The sequence below is a fragment of the Eschrichtius robustus genome, chromosome 13, assembly GCF_028021215.1.
Source record: "Eschrichtius robustus isolate mEscRob2 chromosome 13, mEscRob2.pri, whole genome shotgun sequence".
Classification (NCBI taxonomy): Eukaryota; Metazoa; Chordata; class Mammalia; order Artiodactyla; family Eschrichtiidae; genus Eschrichtius; species Eschrichtius robustus.
In genome coordinates, this window is record NC_090836.1 from 75075398 (window position 1) to 75093956 (window position 18559).

At 38.1% G+C, this 18559-nt stretch overlaps 1 pseudogene; it reads right to left on the bottom strand.

Moving 5' to 3' along the window:
* Positions 1 to 750: 750 nt before the first annotated feature.
* LOC137775841 (large ribosomal subunit protein eL30 pseudogene) lies at positions 751 to 17231 on the bottom strand (annotated as a pseudogene).
* Positions 17232 to 18559: the final 1328 nt, after the last annotated feature.

Genomic DNA, 18559 nt, shown 5'->3' on the forward strand with positions numbered 1-18559 from the left:
ATTTAACAGGTGTTCATTCTCTCTTTTTATTCTTCCTCTATTCTGTGATCTACATGACTACACATACCCACAGCTTGCAAAAATCTTTTATGAATAGTTCTGTCAAAATATGTTACTTCAAGTTGAACAAAATAAAAATCTTAAATTTGAATGCACAGTAAGAAATCATTTCCAGAATTGTGTTCTGTGGAACAACACTACCACTAAAAACCCAGGAGAAAAAGGCCTCTGTGGTCAAAGTTTGGGAAAATGCTATATATATTTCTCTTTTGCAGATTTACAATGGGCTTGTTCATATTCAGGTTCTGATAAATCCTGTAGTAAAGACTTTGTATAGCCTAATATTTTTCAAATTTATTTAAGCAGGAAGGCTGTTTAAAATCTAGCATCTTGTGGAACAAATGTTTAAGAGAAAAAATATTTGGGGAAATGCTACTGTAGACCCATAATATTTACTTTGGTTACAGCTCCAAAGTAAATTTTGAGTATTATCAAATTCATAAAACCCAGAAATTAAGAAACTAAGAAACAGATGTTTGGGGATTAGCTAGGCTAGCAAGGTAACTTGCTTATCAAAACCAACATCACAGCCCATGCGATATAAATTTATGCTAGATGCTTTCATTACAAAATCTTTGTTTCTCCAGATGTTTATGTCTCAGAAGAGCCATATGGTAGTAATGTCTTTTTTTTTTTTTAATTTTTAAAACAGGTTCTGGCCAATTTTATTAAAGAAAAATTGTACATGATTTACTTTTCACCAGTCTGTTCTTGCATGCCTCTAATAATACCAGAATCACCTGGATCAATGATAGCCAGTGTGCATACTCTGTAGTATTTTCGACATGCTGTGCCCAGCTCAATATTATTGCCACTGTAGTGATGGACACCAGTTTTGGCCAACATGGCATAATACTCTATTTCAGATTTCCTCAAGGCTGGGCAGTTGTTGGCAAGGATGACCAGTTTCGCTTTGCCGTGTCTGATCATTTTCAGAGTCTGCTTGTACCCCAGCACGTACTTTCCACTTTTTGTAACCAGTTGGAGCCTAGAGTTGATCGACTCCAGTGACTTTTTCGTCTTCTTTGTGGCCACCGTCTTCCTGCCTTAGGTGCGGTATGCCCCCAACCAAGAGCAGCTGCCACGATGGCCGGAGAGCAAGAAAGGGGTAGTAATGTCTTTATTCTCATTATAGTTGAATAAATCATGGAAATTTTGTGATCACTGATAAGTAGTTGGAACTGCAAATAATAAGTCTATGATGGCCAAGGATTAGAGATGCAGCATAGTCACTTAATAGCTGTGTGACCTAGCTGTTTACCATCTCTGTCGCTAAGTTTTCACATCTATGAGTTGGGGTAATAGTAGTTCCTACCATGTAGAGTTTTATAAAAATTAAATGAGTTAGTACTTGTTAAAGTTCTTAGAACAGTAGTTTGATAAGTGCTATTTAAGGAAATAGTGAAACTATTGAACTACTACTAATGAAACATAAAATACTTTCTTCATCAATCTTATGCCTGAACATAGATGTCACAGATATGGATTTGTAAACTGTGGGCAGCAGTTTTGTGTCCCCATGAGTGGTAGGAAAATGGGAAGGAAGAGAAAGAGAAACAGAAAGACTACCCAGTGCATCAAATGCATCAACTGCTCCACTTCCACACATTTGAGAAAATTTTTATTTTTTTGTCATTTGTGGGGTTTGGTTTGTTTGTTTAAATGTGGTCTTAGGACCAGCATCAGAAACTAAAGTTGAAATTCCTGTGTGCCACCCGGACTGCTAGAATCAGAATCAGAATTTGTGAGGGTGTGGCTCAGAAAAGTGCGTGTTTAACAGACACTTCCAGTGGTTCTCAAACATACTGGAGTTTAAGAACCTCTACAAAAAAAACAACATAAAGAGTTCAGGTAGGGCTTCCCTGGTGGCGCAGTGGTTGAGAATCTGCCTGCCAATGCAGGGGACACGGGTTCGAGCCCTGGTCTGGGAAGATCCCACATGCCGCGGAGCAACTGGGCCCGTGAGCCACAACTACTGAGCCTGAGCGTCTGGAGCCTGTGCTCCGCAACAAGAGAGGCCGCGATAGTGAGAGGCCCGCGCACCGCGATGAAGAGTGGCCCCCACTCGCCGCAACTGGAGAAAGCCCTCACAAAGAAACGAAGACCCAACACAGCCAAAAAAAATAAACATAATAAATAAATAATAAATAAAAATTAAAAAAAAAAAAAAAAAAAAAAAAGAGTTCAGGTAAATAACTTACTGGTTGACATTCAGAAGCAGAAAGAGGAAGAAGTGCTATGTGTTTGCATCTCCACATGGCCCCCACGAGCCGCCTGGTTCCCTAATGGTTTTACATTTGTGATTTTAAGAGGTTATGGTCTTTTAATAAACTGATCTTTTCTTAAATTAAAAAAAAAAGAACCTCTACCAGACACAGTTCAAACTCTACAACTGTGCAGGGCTCCTTATGGTTGGCCTCGTCTAGTCTGCTCAGGTTCACACCATCAGTTTGCCCAAGTAACACAAATCTGAAAAACAATGGCTTAACTAAAACTACTTAAGGCATTTCCCCTCTGGTGGTGAGAAGTCTGTGATAGACTGTGCAGGGTCCACAGAGCTGTTCTCTCCTATCTTGGGGCTGCAGGCTCCTTGCATCTTTCTGCTCAACCATCCTTAGCACTTGCTTGTTACCTTGTGGTGATATGACGTTGTCCTTCCTCTGGGCATCATGTTTACATTCCAGGCAGGGAGAACAGGAAGGGAAAAGGGCAAAAGGCCCATCCCAGCTGAGCCAGCTCTGCTTTTAAGGAGTTTGCCTGGAGCCTCACTTGACAAGGAACACTTTTAACTCACTGACCAGGCCTGGGCTGCACTGCTGTTCTTCACCCTTATTTGCAAGGAAGGCTAGGGAATGTCGTGTTTTCACTGGGCACATTTTTATGCCCAACAAAACTGCAGTAGGCTCTTTGACATACTTTACATTCCAAGCTTAAAAAAATTACGTTTTCTCAGCCTCCATGCCTCTGTGTATACAATTCACTTGAACGAGACTGCCCCTCCCTACTTAAATATTTTATGACCTTCTCTTCCTTCAACATCAATTCACGTTATCCATTCCTCTGTGAAGGGTTCCCATCTCACCCCCAACACCCACCCCGTCTCATATTCATAATCCTTTATTATGGCACTATCATGTACACTAAGTCAGTAGACTGGCATCACTTTGAAGGCCAAGATATATGGCTTATGCCCAGAGGCCAACTAAAGCAGTTAACTCACAGTAACTGCTTTAATAACATTTCCTGAATGAATGAATGAACAAATGAACATATGAAAATTTGAATGAACAACTGAACATATGAATGAATAGTGGAGCATTACTGTTTTGGGGTAATGACTTCTATTAGACTCTGCTATTCATTTGTACTCATTCAGAGAAATACTTGCTATATATTTGGGAAGATATTATATTATGAAATTAAATGAAAGTAAGGAGGAGTATAGCAAAAACAATAAATATGTGAGCTCCTCTAGTAGAGAACCTATGTTTATTACCTTTCGTCTCTATTGCTTCACCCCATGAAGGGTTTGATTCAAAGTAGGTTTTTAATAAATGCTGAATGAATGAGCATTGAATTAAAAGGAAAAGAGAGAGTAATGAAAGAGTTAGCAGGCTGCTTTCATTTCTTAAAATTCCAGCAGTATATTATTAATGTCATTGTTCTGAGCAAAAAATTTTAGGGTACAATAGATAAGTAATAGTAACAACAATTATTGCTCAGAATAATGATATATAGGAAGCTGGTATTTTTAACTTCTTTTAAGACATGTAGGGTAACTGCATCGAACATTGAAGCTTGAACTTTGCATTTTTATAACCACACATATGACATATGACTCTATAAAAAATATAACTTTATAGCTACACACTATTAGGATTTAATTATGAAAACCAGTGCCTTCACACAGAAGTACATTTGGGAAGAATTTTTTCTGTCATTTAGAAAAAAGAAGTATTCTATCTAATTCATGCGTAATAAATCCAGATATTTAATTTTCAAATATTAAAGTGCTGGGTCTTAATTTGCTCTGCAAAATCTGGTTTACAGCAGGAGAAGACTGAGACTTAGCCTCTTTGTAAGATAATACTGATGAGAGGCTGGCTTTATGTGTAAGGAGGATGTGCTCTCTTTCAATATGCCAAGGGCCAAAACCTAGGGACTCCAGTTCTTAGAGTGCCCAGTCCACTGTTAAAATTGGGAAGAAAAAGGGTAGCTAGAGAAAAAAAAGCTTACCCCTTTTTCATGTCCAGGGACTGGGAAAAAGAAAATGGAAATCAGAAGTAGGATATCAAGCTTAACAGATACTTGGTCCTGTCTAAAGTGTCCATAAGACATTTGGCCCATACCAAAAGGTCTTTGATATTTGGTCCTGTCCCAAATCATTTGGCACAGACCAAATATGCTCATGGACATTTTGGATAGGACCAAATTTCAAGGACCTTTTGGCATGAACCACATGTCTTACGGATGTTTTGGACAGGACCAGATTTTAAGGACATTTTTGTGTGGACCGAATGTCTTATGACACTTTTAGATAGGATAAAATATCCTTCAAGGGGATATCAAGTTTTGCTCTCTTCCTGAATAGGACTCAAAGAGTAAGGCATGTTCTAGAAGTTGAGAGAAAGAGCAAGGCAAAGTGCTTTTCCCTATCCCCCTACTTTCAAACTTTGGGAAGGAGCCATGTTGGTGTTGGCCTCATAGTAACCTGGAAAGGTGGTTCCTGCTTCCTGAAGTTTAGAGTTTCTGAGCCACCCTCAGTTCCGTGTATCACAGACACTGATTCAAGAACCACTGTGACTGGAAAACAGAGGCTGGGGGTAAACAGCTAGACCAGCAAGCCAAAGGGAGGATCCAGCAGAGACTCTGCTGCTAGCTCTAGGTTTACATAAGGCATTCAAATTGAAAGGTAGAATAATATGAAAGCACAGGGAACAGTGCCAGATTTAAATTTCACCAGGAATAATCTCCATCAGCAAATTTTTATATATGAATCTATTATGCATGGGAAAGCAAACAACTTGTCTTTCTGAGAATGATTTGGCTGAATTGGGCATAGACACTGAAGACATGGAACACTAATACTGCCATGTGTTGGAATTTATTTTATTTAGTAAGGAGAGTATGCCAGTACTTTAGATTTTATCAGGTAGATAAATATGAAATAATAAACAGGTGCTTTGCTTTTTTATCTTGCTTTGCTTTCTAGAAGTGGCCAAAGGGAGAGCAGGCAGGAGGGGAACTGGAAGCGATTTTGATGGGAAAGACACATTTCTCATCATATATTTGAAAACACACTTTATGTGAATGACATATGACACCCTATTCTGTATCATCAAGGAATTAACAATTGAGCTAAAGAAATTTGCTTAGGAACACAAACCTATAATCGTGGTAGCAAAAGGGAGTGCTATTGCAAAAGCTTATTGGTTGATCAAGGATTTAGATGCAAGGTTATTAAGCAGTTTGGAGGAGAGTTCAGTATCAGAGGAGGCTCTAAGAAAGGAAGGAGGATTGATTCCTTTCTTAAAGATTATACAGCAACTTGATTAGAAGAAAAACATAGAAAGGCATGGTGGGTAGATGTGAACATTCTAGGCTGGCCAAGTAGCATTTGCAAAAGCATAAAAAAAGAAAAAGGAAAAGGATACTTCTGGGGACTCCATGGCTGTGGTTAGGACATAACAGGAGGTGGATAGATGCAGGTCAAACTGGTCATAAAAAGCTAAAAAGAGTAGTTTATTCTTTGGGAGAGAAACACTGCACATTCACTGTAGGTTCTTGAGCAAGATGTTGGTGCCAGAAATGGAGTTTTGGGTATATTTTTCACAAGGGAGAGATTAGCAAGAAAGTGAGGAGGGTGTGATTGAAATCAGTGTGTGGATGGGGGCAGAAGCAATGAAAAATCAAGAGAATTAAAGAATTGTCAGAATTGAATGACAGAAAGATTAAATAGGGTGACTGTTAACCCTGGTTTCCCAGGAACAACCAGTTTATATCTGTTGTGTCCATGTAGTTATTGATAGCACTCCTTTCACTTAGATGATCAATTATAGTGTCATTTTATATATGGGAGAAGAGCCCAGGCAGCTGTGATGATGAAACTGCCTTGCAGCATCTCTGACAAGTACAGGGAAAATGGGCATCCAGAATGGAGAAGAATTTCATTTTTGACCTGATTAGAGGAAGGAGTAGCAGGATTTCAATTCATAAATGCCCAGTAGACAGTTAAGATAAAAGACAAACTGAGATGTGCATTCCAGAAATTGATTTCATAGTTATCTGCAGACTCCTTTTGAAAAAACCAGTTCGTACAAAGCTCCACATTTTGATTCTGTATATGAGAAGATGGAGTGAACAGGGAATTAAAGACATCTAGCACAATCTACCAGAAGTCCATACACCACCAAAGGTCAAAAGTGAAAGACTATCATTCAGTGGAAATTTTCAATAAGAGTTTGACTGAAGGAGTCCCATACTTTCCTCAATTTAACATTCCATCTTACTTCTCACTATTCCTCTTCATAAATATCTGAATCTAGATGATTGTATCCAGACTAATTTGTCACTACCTGATATTAATACTGGATTCCCCTCTCCTCTTTGCCCTGGGTGTCTGTTACACCACACTAGCCCCCATTTTTTCCACCTCTCCCTTCCTAAGAGCCTTTCCTTAGCTTCTCCACATGCCCATTTCCTACCAGTGCTTTAATGATCATTAATTTCAAACTTCCTTGTGAAGTTTTCTTGGCAACACCAAGACTTCCCTCAGTAGTGTGACCTCATAGCACTTAATGTATTTAATGTTAATTGGATTCCCATTTTAATCACATATTTGCATCATGATATCCATTTTTCTATGGTCTTATATGATCTGTAACTATTCAACCATTCTATTACTTAACTTTCTATACATATCTAATTTTCTCAAGGATATATGCCTTTTGAAAGTGGGGCTGCCATACTTCTCTTGATTTGGTGCTAGTCTGTATTTCTCAGAAACAAAGCAAAACAAAGCATTTTAATGCTTTTTATACTGATGAATGAATTCAAATCTTAACACTATTGCTAATGCATTTTCAGAATATTATTTCAACTTTTACTACAAATTATGTCAATTATATCCTTTACCAAACTTACTAGAATCAATATAATCTTGAGAGATTCTGGTAATTTGAAGGCATTTGACACAAAACGTGAGTTCTTTCACTTGTTTTAAAGACATTTTTTACTGGACATATAATAATAGTATCATTTACATTTAAAAATTGTATTTATTTAACCTGCTACTTCATGTCATATAATACAGTGTAGTGAAGTAAACAGAATATGTCCTGTTTATTTTCAGAAAACAATCCAAATTTAGAGCTGTATATTTCACCAAATTAACAAGGATACAAACTGATTCACATTTCCAAGGTGGCAATGGCACTGAGTTCAGGGTGTGATTTTCTTTCCTATTCCTTGTGAATGTATTGATGAGCTTTAATTATTTAATCATTGGACAAACATGAGATCTTTGTTGCTCTCCCAAGTCTACCACTGCTACAAGTGCATTTACAACTAGCAATCTCATAAATTGTTAAATAGAATGGCACCTCTTTGTGATAACACAGGAGGTGTGAAAAAGGGCAGCTTCCAGTTTTACAGAGAGACTCTGAAGGGTTATAATGAATCGAGGGTCAGAATTTGCACCATGATATATATAAAACAAACTATGGAGAGAATTATTATATTAAGATTTCATTGAATTTTCAAAGGTACCTCTCAAGTTCTGAACGTAGGTGTTTCTTGCATTATCTGTTTAATACAAGCTTTAGAACATAGACTGTGTCCCTGGATACAGCCAGTGTAGATTGATCAAGAAGTTAACCTTCATGGCCTTCATCAACAACAACTTTCATGAGAGTAGGTGTAATTTACTGAACATCCATCCATCTTGACCTCCAGAAACATGAGTAATGTTCTTGTATTTTTAATTTGCCCTTAGTCTGTATGTTAAAGAGCCTGTGTAAGTAGCTGGAAATTAAATGAGTAGAAATGTATGCTTGAAATTCAAATAGTGGCATGGGAAAATATTTTTACTATACATCTCTGATGTCTTCAGGGGAAATTGAATAGTATTTTATTGACTAAGATCAAACAATCTCTAATTACCACCCAGAGGCACAAAGTGAAATTGCAACAAGTACAGGCAGCATTTGGTTGCATCACATAGGCAGGCACTATTCTGGTATGTGCCCAGGCATATCCTTGGGAGCTCACACAAGGTTTACCAGAAAGTCCATCCCACCAGGCATTATATAGGAAGGTCTTTGTTGCCCTTCTCTGCCATGTCAGAGTTTGTTTCTTTTTACATTTGAGGTCCTCAACAAATTTCAATTAACTGGAAGGCAGAAACTAGGCTGTTCTGGTTAACTGAAGTACACAGGTTTCTTTTCTTTCCAACTTATATAAAATATTTATATAACCTGTCAATCCATTATCTATACTAGTAACTGCAATATCCTGAATACACATGAGTCTTTTTGGCATGATTCTTATGGTCTGCATGTTTTATTCTCCTGTATGTAAATCTTCAAGATGTCCCTATTTCCTGCTGGATAAAATGCACAAGTCCTACCCTGAGATGAAAGGAACTTCCTCCAGGGTCTGACTCCAGCCTGCATTTCCTGAGATGCTCCACCTCAGGCCCTAAACTTTAGCCTTATAAAATTAGCTTCAATTCCTGAGTGTGCCGTGTCTTTCACAACCTTGTGGCTTTGTCCATGTAGTCAGAGTGATTTTTAAGATTACAAATTCGATCATTTCCCTTCTCTCTTTTTAAATCCTTCAATGGCTTCATTGACTGTTGCTCATGGGTATATTCCTTAACCAACCCCCTCCTCCACCGACCCTCTCTAAAGCCATCTTAGGTCACTCCTGTCCCTATTGTTTATGTGCAAACCCTGCTCATCTTTATGCACAGCTGATAGTGCCTCAGGGCCATTAGACTGTGGTATTGTCTCTTAATGCTCTTCCTGCTCCTTAATCCACTTAGGGTAGTTAATTCTCCTATCAGCCTCCAGGCTTTAACTTCAGTGTCACTTCCAAAGGAAGTAGCCTTGCTTCTCTTTTGTCCTCTCTATGCTCAAATTAAATCTCCTTAACAAAGATTTTTATTGTACTTTAAAAAGACAAATCACCTGTAGTTAACCCTTCGAATTCCCAGTAGGATAAAAGATGCACACAGGCAGAGACCTTATTATTGTCTTGCTCACTCTTGTATTCTAGTATGCAGCATATGTCCTGGCCCACGGTGGCTTTTACATGAGCATGTGATGATTGATCTATGTTGTTTCTGTTGTCTAGAATTCCACCCTCTGGTGAAAGGCTCTTCATTTTTCAAGACACAACTCAAATGTTAACCTCTTTTGCGTAACTACCCTGGATTCCTCTCTTAGAATTTGGATTTACTTTTTTCCGCCAGAAGCACACTGTACCAGTTATCATGGGCTGGTATGGGCTTCTCATGTGGTGTGGAGGTTGTCTGTGCTCATGCCTGTCTTCTTCAACATGTCTATCTTTGAGGACTATGACTGTGACTCATTCTTTTCACATTGCCAGAACCTAGCATGGCACCTACATAGAGTGAGTGCTCAAAAACTATTTTTATTAAATAATTAATGTTACTGAGTTTCTCAGTCATTGCATTGATATATTTTTCTCTTTGAGTAAATGGAGTGGAGGAAGTGAATCAAACAAGGATATTAGGTGTCCTGGATTTAGTCTGAGCTTTACCACTAATTTATCAATGAAAAAATAGTTAACCTCTCTGATATTTTATAAAATAAGGGAGATGTCAGTGATGATTTCTAATGTCTCTTCTAGCTATTAAAAAAAAATTGTAACTAAAGAAGTAGATGTAAGAGCTATAGAATATAAGAATAATTTTAAATATATGATGGACATCTGCTTTTGTGACTAAATTTTTAATAACATTTTGTTTACTTCTAAATATGCCTTTATCCTAAAGAAGAATTTGGGGAAAAAAGCATTTATTACTTGAAATGCAAGGACCCATTGAGCAGAACAAGTCAGGTGGCAAAATTCCCTCTATCTAGTACAATTAGTATATATTGAGGTCCTGGACTAAATGCCGGAGCAAATAAGAATAAGATGGAGCCTTATTCTTCAAAGCTGACCATCTCACAGGAGAAGCAGACATTCAAATAATTAAATCCAGAATAATAGTTAACACTTGAAGAGCAATTACTATGTGCCAGGCTCTGTTCTAAGCAGTTTACAATTATCTCACTTATTCTTCACAACTTGTATAGGAAGGTGGTATTATTATTCTTATTTTGGAGTTGAGAAAACTGAGAGGCCAAGTGACCATCTATAGTTCAACAACTAGTGAGAAGTGGCAGGGCTGAGGTTTGAATCCAAGAAGTTTGGTTCCAAAGTTCATGTGCTTTAATAGCATATTCTAAAACCCTACCTTTTCATACACAAAATAACAGATACATGCAAAAAGATCATGAAATATTACAGAGCAGAAGTAATTAATTTTATTGAGAAAGTAGTGGTTAGGGAAGGCTTAAGGAGGCAACACCTGAAGCTGAAGATGGTACAAAGCATGGAGTTCTGATGAGAAACATGCTCTCTCTCCCACCATGTACCAGCTACGTAGTGGTGGTCCAGTTACTTAATCTCTCTGAGCCTGGGTTCTCATCTTCAAAATCAAGGCAATAAGACCCACATCATAGGTTTATTATGAAGATTAAATCAGATATTACATACTAATATATTTTTCCCAAATGGCTGCAACAATATTCTTGGTCTCACATGTACTTCCAGAACCTGCAATGCAGAGGTGGAGTCTACCTCCCTCCCCTTGAACCTGGGCCGGCCTTTATGACTTCTTTAGGCAACGGAATATGGTGGAAGCGATGCTATGTGAATTTTGAGGCATGTCATAGAAAGTAACACAGCTTCTACCTGATTCTTTCTTGGGATTATTGACCTTGAAACCCAGTCATGAGCTCTGAGGATGCCCAGGCCACACAGAGACACCCAAAGCAGAACTAAGGTTCCTGGTCCTTATTCCTGGCTAGCTCTAACTTCGCAGCATGCCAGTGAGTTATGTAAGTTACAAAGCAAGAAATAACTGGATCATACTTAAATCAGATAATACATATAACGTACTTATTATGGTATATGGCTTATAATACGTGTTTAATTAAAGGTGGCAATTAACTACTAATGTTATACAGTGGAGGTTAGAATGACAGACCTGGGAGTCGGACTGCCTGGGGTTAGAGCCTAGATCTGCCACTTTCTAGCTATGCAGTTTAGGACAAGTTACTTAACTTCTCTATGCCTCAGTTTCTCATTTGTAAATGGAGGTGATAATTGTACCCACTTCATAGTGTTGTAGTCAGAATTAAATGAGTTGCAGTTCTCCAAATAAGCTATGATCTTCATCACAGCCAAGCCTTTGTAGTAGATGTTCCTCCACCTCCAACTCCTTTGTGTAGGTCTCAGTTAGCTAGACCATCCTCTATGAAACCTTCCACCTTCCCAGTTTGGACACCCCTCTTATGTGTTCCCATACACCCATGTGCAGACTCTGCTGACACGTGTATTGGGCACAGCTTTCTTCACTCAGAGCTCCTCTGCAGGTACCTCTGTATGTGGTGAGGCCACAGCCTGTTCCTCTGTCACTGACACTGAAGCACAGATCTGTTTTAAACTCAAGTCTGCCAAATGGGAGAGAAGTCCTTTCTCCTTCCCCTGCTCCCACCTTTTTTTTCCCCATGCACTGCCTTGAAGAAGACCTAAAGCAATGCTGCTTATGGTTCAGTGTGATACCAAGATCCTGAGAAACTGTCCTTTCAGATTTAACATTCATGTGTAGGGACTAGACAGGAATCCATGGGGCTGGTCTGATAGGCAATTAGAAAGAGCAAAGACCTGCTGTTTTCAGAGTTACCTCTCCTCTGTGACCATTGAAGCTCTGCTACTGCCCTAAACTTGTTCCCCCATGTCTCTTTTTGCTCAGAATGAATTAATTCCCAGGGGGCTTCATAAATCCTTCAAGGAAATAGATTTCTGAAGCTCCCATTCTAACATTTCAATGAAAATGACCAACCTGTTCTAAATCTCAGTAAGAGACATATCACTAGGCGAAAGCTGGGCTCTCCATTGTATTAACAATTGAGAAAAATATCTCCCCTGTGTACTCTGTGGCCTCCTGTGTGTGTGTGTGTGTGTCTGTGTATGTGTTTCTTTTAAGTGCAGGGATGTTTTTTAATTCCTTATATTGTGGTAATGTCTATTCTTGCTTTTCAGCCAAGTTAAATGCAGCCTCATGTGCAGAAGACAAATGAGTTAGTAGCAAAAAAAGATGAAAAGAGAAGTTGGCCCAAGAGCACACAAAGCCATCAGCAAGAGTGAATATACTGCCCAGAATGGTTCCTATAAAAATCAGAAGATTGTCCTCAAGCTAATAAAAGTTCAGAGTTAGTTACTGGAGCTTACATCCAGTATAGCCCCTCCTGTTTAATCAAACATCTCATATTTTCTGGCATTTGAATGAAAATGATTCCTAGTTTTATTGCATTTTTAAAATTCAGCTAAAAGTCATAAAGAAAAGTAGCACAAATTTGTGATATGAATATTAAATATCAATTTAGCGCTCAACACAATCCACATTCATTCTCACCTGCCATGGCCATGACCCCATTCACATTCATTTGTTTATTCAGTAATTATTTATTGAGCAGCCATAGACAGTAAGTGAACAGATGAGCAAGACTGTGTTCCAATAAGACTACATCTATAGCCATTGATATTTGAACTTGATGTAATTCTCACATGTCACAAAATATTATTCTTTTCATTTTATTTCAGTGTCTAAAAACTATGTAAACCATTTTTAGCTCATAGGTCATCCGTTAACAGGCAGAGGGTTGGATTATGACTCATCAGCTACAGTTTGCTGACCTCTGGTTTAGAGAATGTGGCATATGAGTTCCATTAAAGGATGAGTAGGAGTTTTCCAAACAGACAAAGGCATTCTAGGTTGGGGTAACAGCATTTGGCAAAGACATAAGTAGGTAAACAGGCATGAGTTTTTTGAAGAGCCATAAATAGTATCCTTGGCACTTACGGTTGGAGGGGGTGGAAGTAAGGCAAATGACAGGAAGCTGAAGGATCCCCTCATCATACTGGGTTTTTGACCTTTACTAAGTAGACTGTGGGAAACCATTGTGGAATCTGTAACGTAATGAGTTTTAAATTTAGAAAGGTCACTCTAGCAGCAAGGCAGAAAGCTGATGAGAGTAGTGCAAGAGAGAAGGAAAAAAAATGAGAAAATTATTCGTAGTTCAGCAAAAGACACACTCTTAGTTTCATGAAATTGTCTGTTTTCTCTACACATGCCACGTCCTTGACTAACTCAGAACCATTGCAGATGTTATTCCATCTTTCTGGAATTTTTTACTTTTCTTTGATCACTTAACTCCTTTTCATCCTTTAGATTTCAGTTTCAATGTCACTTCTCCAGAAAAACCTTCATTTACCCTTCAGATCAGGATATACAGCCCTGTGACATACAATAGGATCTTGTACTTTGTTGTAGCAATGATCACACCCAGGATATCTACTCAATGTCTGCCTTCTGTGCTAGACTTTAAGCCACATGTCCACCACTGTACCCTGGTGCCTACTTCAGAGTAGATGCTCAGTGAATATTTGCAGTGGCCATGAGGTTGAAAGAGAGGAGATTACAAAGCAGGACTGACAGGATTTTATGGCTGAATGGTTGACATGATGGGATAATATAAAGTTAAGGATAATTCCTAGATTGGGGTGACAAAATTCTTGGTGGGACAGTGATAGAGAATAGAGGATGCAAGTCATATTTGAGGCGGCTTGGAAGTGTTGATTTTTTGAAGTTCCTGTGGGAGCCCTGAGGAGACACACCAGAAGACATTATGTCTGTTTTCTGCTAGGCTAAGCTGATCATTTCACATCTGTACTAGTGATTGCAATAACCTATGTCCTAGTTCCTGTTTCAAATACTTCCTATCCAACCTATGCTAAGATTTTGAGCTCTTTTCCAAAAACATCACTTCTATTATGTTATCCCCTGCTTCAGAAGTTGGTAGAAGGCAAATTAAAAGTCATGTTTTCTCAATGCAGAATCCAAGCCCCCTTCAATTAACTTCCTTTCACTGTTTTGCCTTAATTTCTTGATTCCTCAACATAAATATTCCCTGATCAGACTGGTCATCTAATTTGCCTCTGTTTTTCACCATTCTCCTTCCTGTCTTTACTTGTGCTTCTCCTCTGTCTGGAATTCCCTTTTTGACCAACCTAAAGCTTATCTTCCTCTAAAGGCCAATTTAATTTCCATCTCTTCCTTGATGCCTCCTTGAGCAGATTAAATATACAATACTCCTTCTTGGATTTGCCTTAACTCACATGGACTGCTGCTCTGATAATAGTAATGCCTTCCATTTTGGGGAGCCTAGGTGGGCTAGCCCCTCATGTGATCTCCTGTCATCTGTGCAACACTTCAGAGGTAGTTATTATTCACTTTTCAAAATATGAAGACTCTGAAACTTAGATTAATAATCTAAGAAATTTATTAATAATTCTAAGAAACCTATTATTGTAACTCTACCAAAGACTCACAGTTGGTAAAGAGTGGCTCCAGGTCTGACTGTTTACAAAGCCCACACTGCTGCTTTACTCTGTTAGAGTGGAAGGAAAATTTTTGGACTTATGAAATGTGAGGGTCTCACTTTAAATTCTTTCTCATAGAGTCAATGAAATGTCATGGGCTGTGGGCTCATAAGCCCAGGATTTAAATGTCCCTTTCCCAGCTGAGTGACCATAAGGAAGTCACAGAGCCTTCAATGACCTCTGTCTAATCACCTGAAAAGTTAGAACACAGTCTGTTAAAAGGGAAAAAAGATAGATAGTTATGTGACAATACTTTGAAAATTGAAAAGCGATAGACATTGTACAAGTATTGTGGCTGTTATTAGAGGTCTTGAGTAGAATTTCAACATAAATAAAAAATTTAAAACTCAGATAAAATAAAGCTGAAGAGAATAAGAAATTGTCAGCTTAGGCATTCACCAAAGAAAGTGATTTAGGTATTTAGTAAGGATCAGTTATCAGGGTTCAGTGGATGAATTATCAAGTTCAGTGGATGAATTTTAAAACATTAAATAGAATACATCATGCATGCTCTCAAGAAACTTTCTTTCCTAAGGCAAATACTGTGTATATATACCTTCATTATGTATGTGTGTGTGTATATATATATATATATATATATATATATATATATAATACATATGACTAAAATTTTGGATATATATACACACACACACACATATAATTTGCTTAATTCTCTTTACTTAATTCTCTACCTTGGCAATTTTCAACTGCCGTTTTTGCTCTCTTAGGACCTGGTAAAGGATTGATTATATTTTATAATTATCTCCTTACATGCGTGTCTTCTAGGATTCATCATTGTAGTCTCAGCATCAAACACAGAACCTTGCATATCAGTAATTAATTAACGTGGAAAGAAGAAAAGAAAGAAGGGAGGGAGGGAGAGCGGGAGGAAGAAAGAATCTAGGTCACTTTGTGAATATTTGATTTCTCCATGGAGAATTTTCTCAACTAAGGAGAATTTTCAAATTCTAGAGTCACAGTGATCATCTGTGTCTAGATCTTCTCATCTTTTGCACATAGATTTAATTCTCAGATTATCTTCCTTCCTGTGGCTTTTTTCTAGCTCCATTCCTTGTCCAGCCCATAACCTTGCTGATTCATTGCCTAAAATCAATAACTAAGATCTTTATTTAATCAAAAGCCGAGTAAAAATATACTGAATGAATGAATCGTGGAAAACTCCATACTAGTCAGTGAAATTTCAAGATACATTTCCCTGACCGTGAAGACTTTCCAGTAAGATTTGGCAGACAACCCCCCTAACATGTAAAGTGGTGAGCTATGGCATCAGTCTAGGTGTGGAAGACCCCTCCCCCACTACTAGATTTGTGACCCTAGATGTGTCACTCAGTGCCTATGAGTCTCAAGGCTTCATTTATTAAAAAAAGAGTAATAATTCCTACTCTGCAGAGATTTTGGGGAAGATTAGAAATAATGTATCTAAAACATTTAGCCTAATATCTGACTCATGGAAGGAAATAAAAATCTATTATTTGAAATGCGTGAGTTTTTGTTAAATGAATATTACAGATATTACAGATAATAAATTGCTTAGTAATTTAGAGAAATACAGTTAGCTACTAGCAGTGCCTGAGAATATAGAAATGATGTAATAAATATTGATCAATGAGTTGAACAGTGGATATTGAATGCATTCCCAAAACACATGAAATAATTTTAAAATATTGTTTGATGATGATGTTCCCATTGGCCAGGTTTTCACATCTGATTTATTCCATTGGTGGGAAGAGTGAAATAGTGATGCACTGTGACATTAAACATGGCCAATCATGCTATGTAAAAAAAAAAAACTAGTCTGAGGATCTTAGAAAAATACTACAAGCAGCCAAACCCAGTGAATCATAGCAAGAGAAAATTCTTGAGAAATGGTTTGTTATGTAGGTCTAGTTGAGTCATTGTAAAATAGCATGAGTTCTGTAATGCATCAACGTGGTAAGGCTTCAGAGAAACTAAGAGAAAAGTAAGCACAGGCATGCTGGGAAGTGACATAATGGATGAGGCGTTGATGCAGCATGGCTCGACCTGTTTTCACATGGATTCCGTGTAAGGTAGAAAGGCGAAAAGTAACTTCTCTCCTAGAAAATACCCCCCAGCTTCCCAGAAAGAGAAACCCATGTTTTCTATTTGCCTGCTTAGTGTTATGTACTCATTTTACTATGACTTCCTGAACACGCCCTGAAAAACAGTGACTCTCTGAACTCGTAATGAATTCCACTAATCATCTTTTATTCATAAAATTACTTTCATAGAAACACTTCAATGAACCCCTAAAGCATATTCACTTCTCACTCAGACAGTGGGTCTACGTACCTTCTAAAATCTTGAAAATCTTCTCCGTCTTCCCCGGCATTAAGAAAGGCTGATGCTGTCCCTGTATGAGACGTGCTTGCCCATGATTTTTTGCCCAGCATCCCTGCCACTTACGCGTATCGGTTTTCATTTGGCATCCTGCGTGTGCTCACAGGGACTCTTCCCTATCACATCACAAGCTATAGAACAGCTGAGCCTTTCAGGGCTTTTTTTTTTTTTTTTTTTTTTTGTCACTTTATACAGGGCTGAATTATAGAGATGGACAAAAATGGAATAAAACGGATCCCATTGCACATATTGGCTGCACTCCTTTGGTTTTGTGCAAGAGCCCTCCAAATCCAACCATAGGATGTCAATGAACTGAGCATCCAAACATATTTGTAAGAGTCAGGGCTCAGGCCACCTGAAAGTATCTGATATCTCTCTTTGGCAAGTTCGCACATTTTCTTAGAAATAGAACTACTTTTAAATCCTTCTACTGTACAATGAGTTCATGTGAGGACAGACATTCTTTACTTGATACCACACCTTTTCGGAGACTTTAAAGGCTGGATGTGCTTACCTTGTTCATAGGACTGAGGATATCAAATGTTGTTTTAAGATTGATTTGTATTTATGTAAGCCCTGGTGTTATAACTTAAATACTTACACCAGTCTTTTGTGGTTTTTAAATTTTTTTTTCCTCCTGAGCTACAAAGCCTGTGACCTGTCATGCCATACTGAGACATAAAGAATCTATAGTCACATTACAGGCTTGGAACGTATGCTTAATAATGTGTTCCCAGGGGTCTTAATTGTTTAGCTAAGCTCTCCCAATTGGTTTACAATTTCTATCTCCTTTCCCCTCCCTTTCTTCCTTCCTCAACTCAAACATGACACTTGCACCGGTTAATAGTCAGAAATGTTTGATTTAAAAAAAGGTTTCCAGTTTTTCATTTCCTCTCCCAACAAGCATTTTATGTATGTACATCTACTCTAATATGTCTTTGGAGGTTTAGGAGAAAAAGTAAGGCTAAGCACTCCTTGAATTGTAAGAACTAAGAATTTTGGGAAGGGTGGCAAAAACAGGGCAGTCATCTGCCCCAGACATTCACTTGCCTCAATTTTCTGGGACCCTGACAACCACATACTAGAAATAAAGCAGCAGTCCGATGACTTGATGGGAAATCATCCTAGGGAAAGCCAAGTAACTTGTCTCAGCTGTATCACCATCTGGGAAGGATGTCATTATGAGATAGTTTATTAGGTGCTGGAGCCAAAACATGAAGGAAATATCACAAGAAACATTAACTTAGAAAATGGAAAGCTTCCCAAGAATCCAAAGCATTTGCTTGTAATTTGGAGTGCTGTTTTCTACCTTTGGAACTAGAATGAGGCAAACTAATAATAATAAAAATAATAGCACTTTTAATAATAGTAATACTGACAC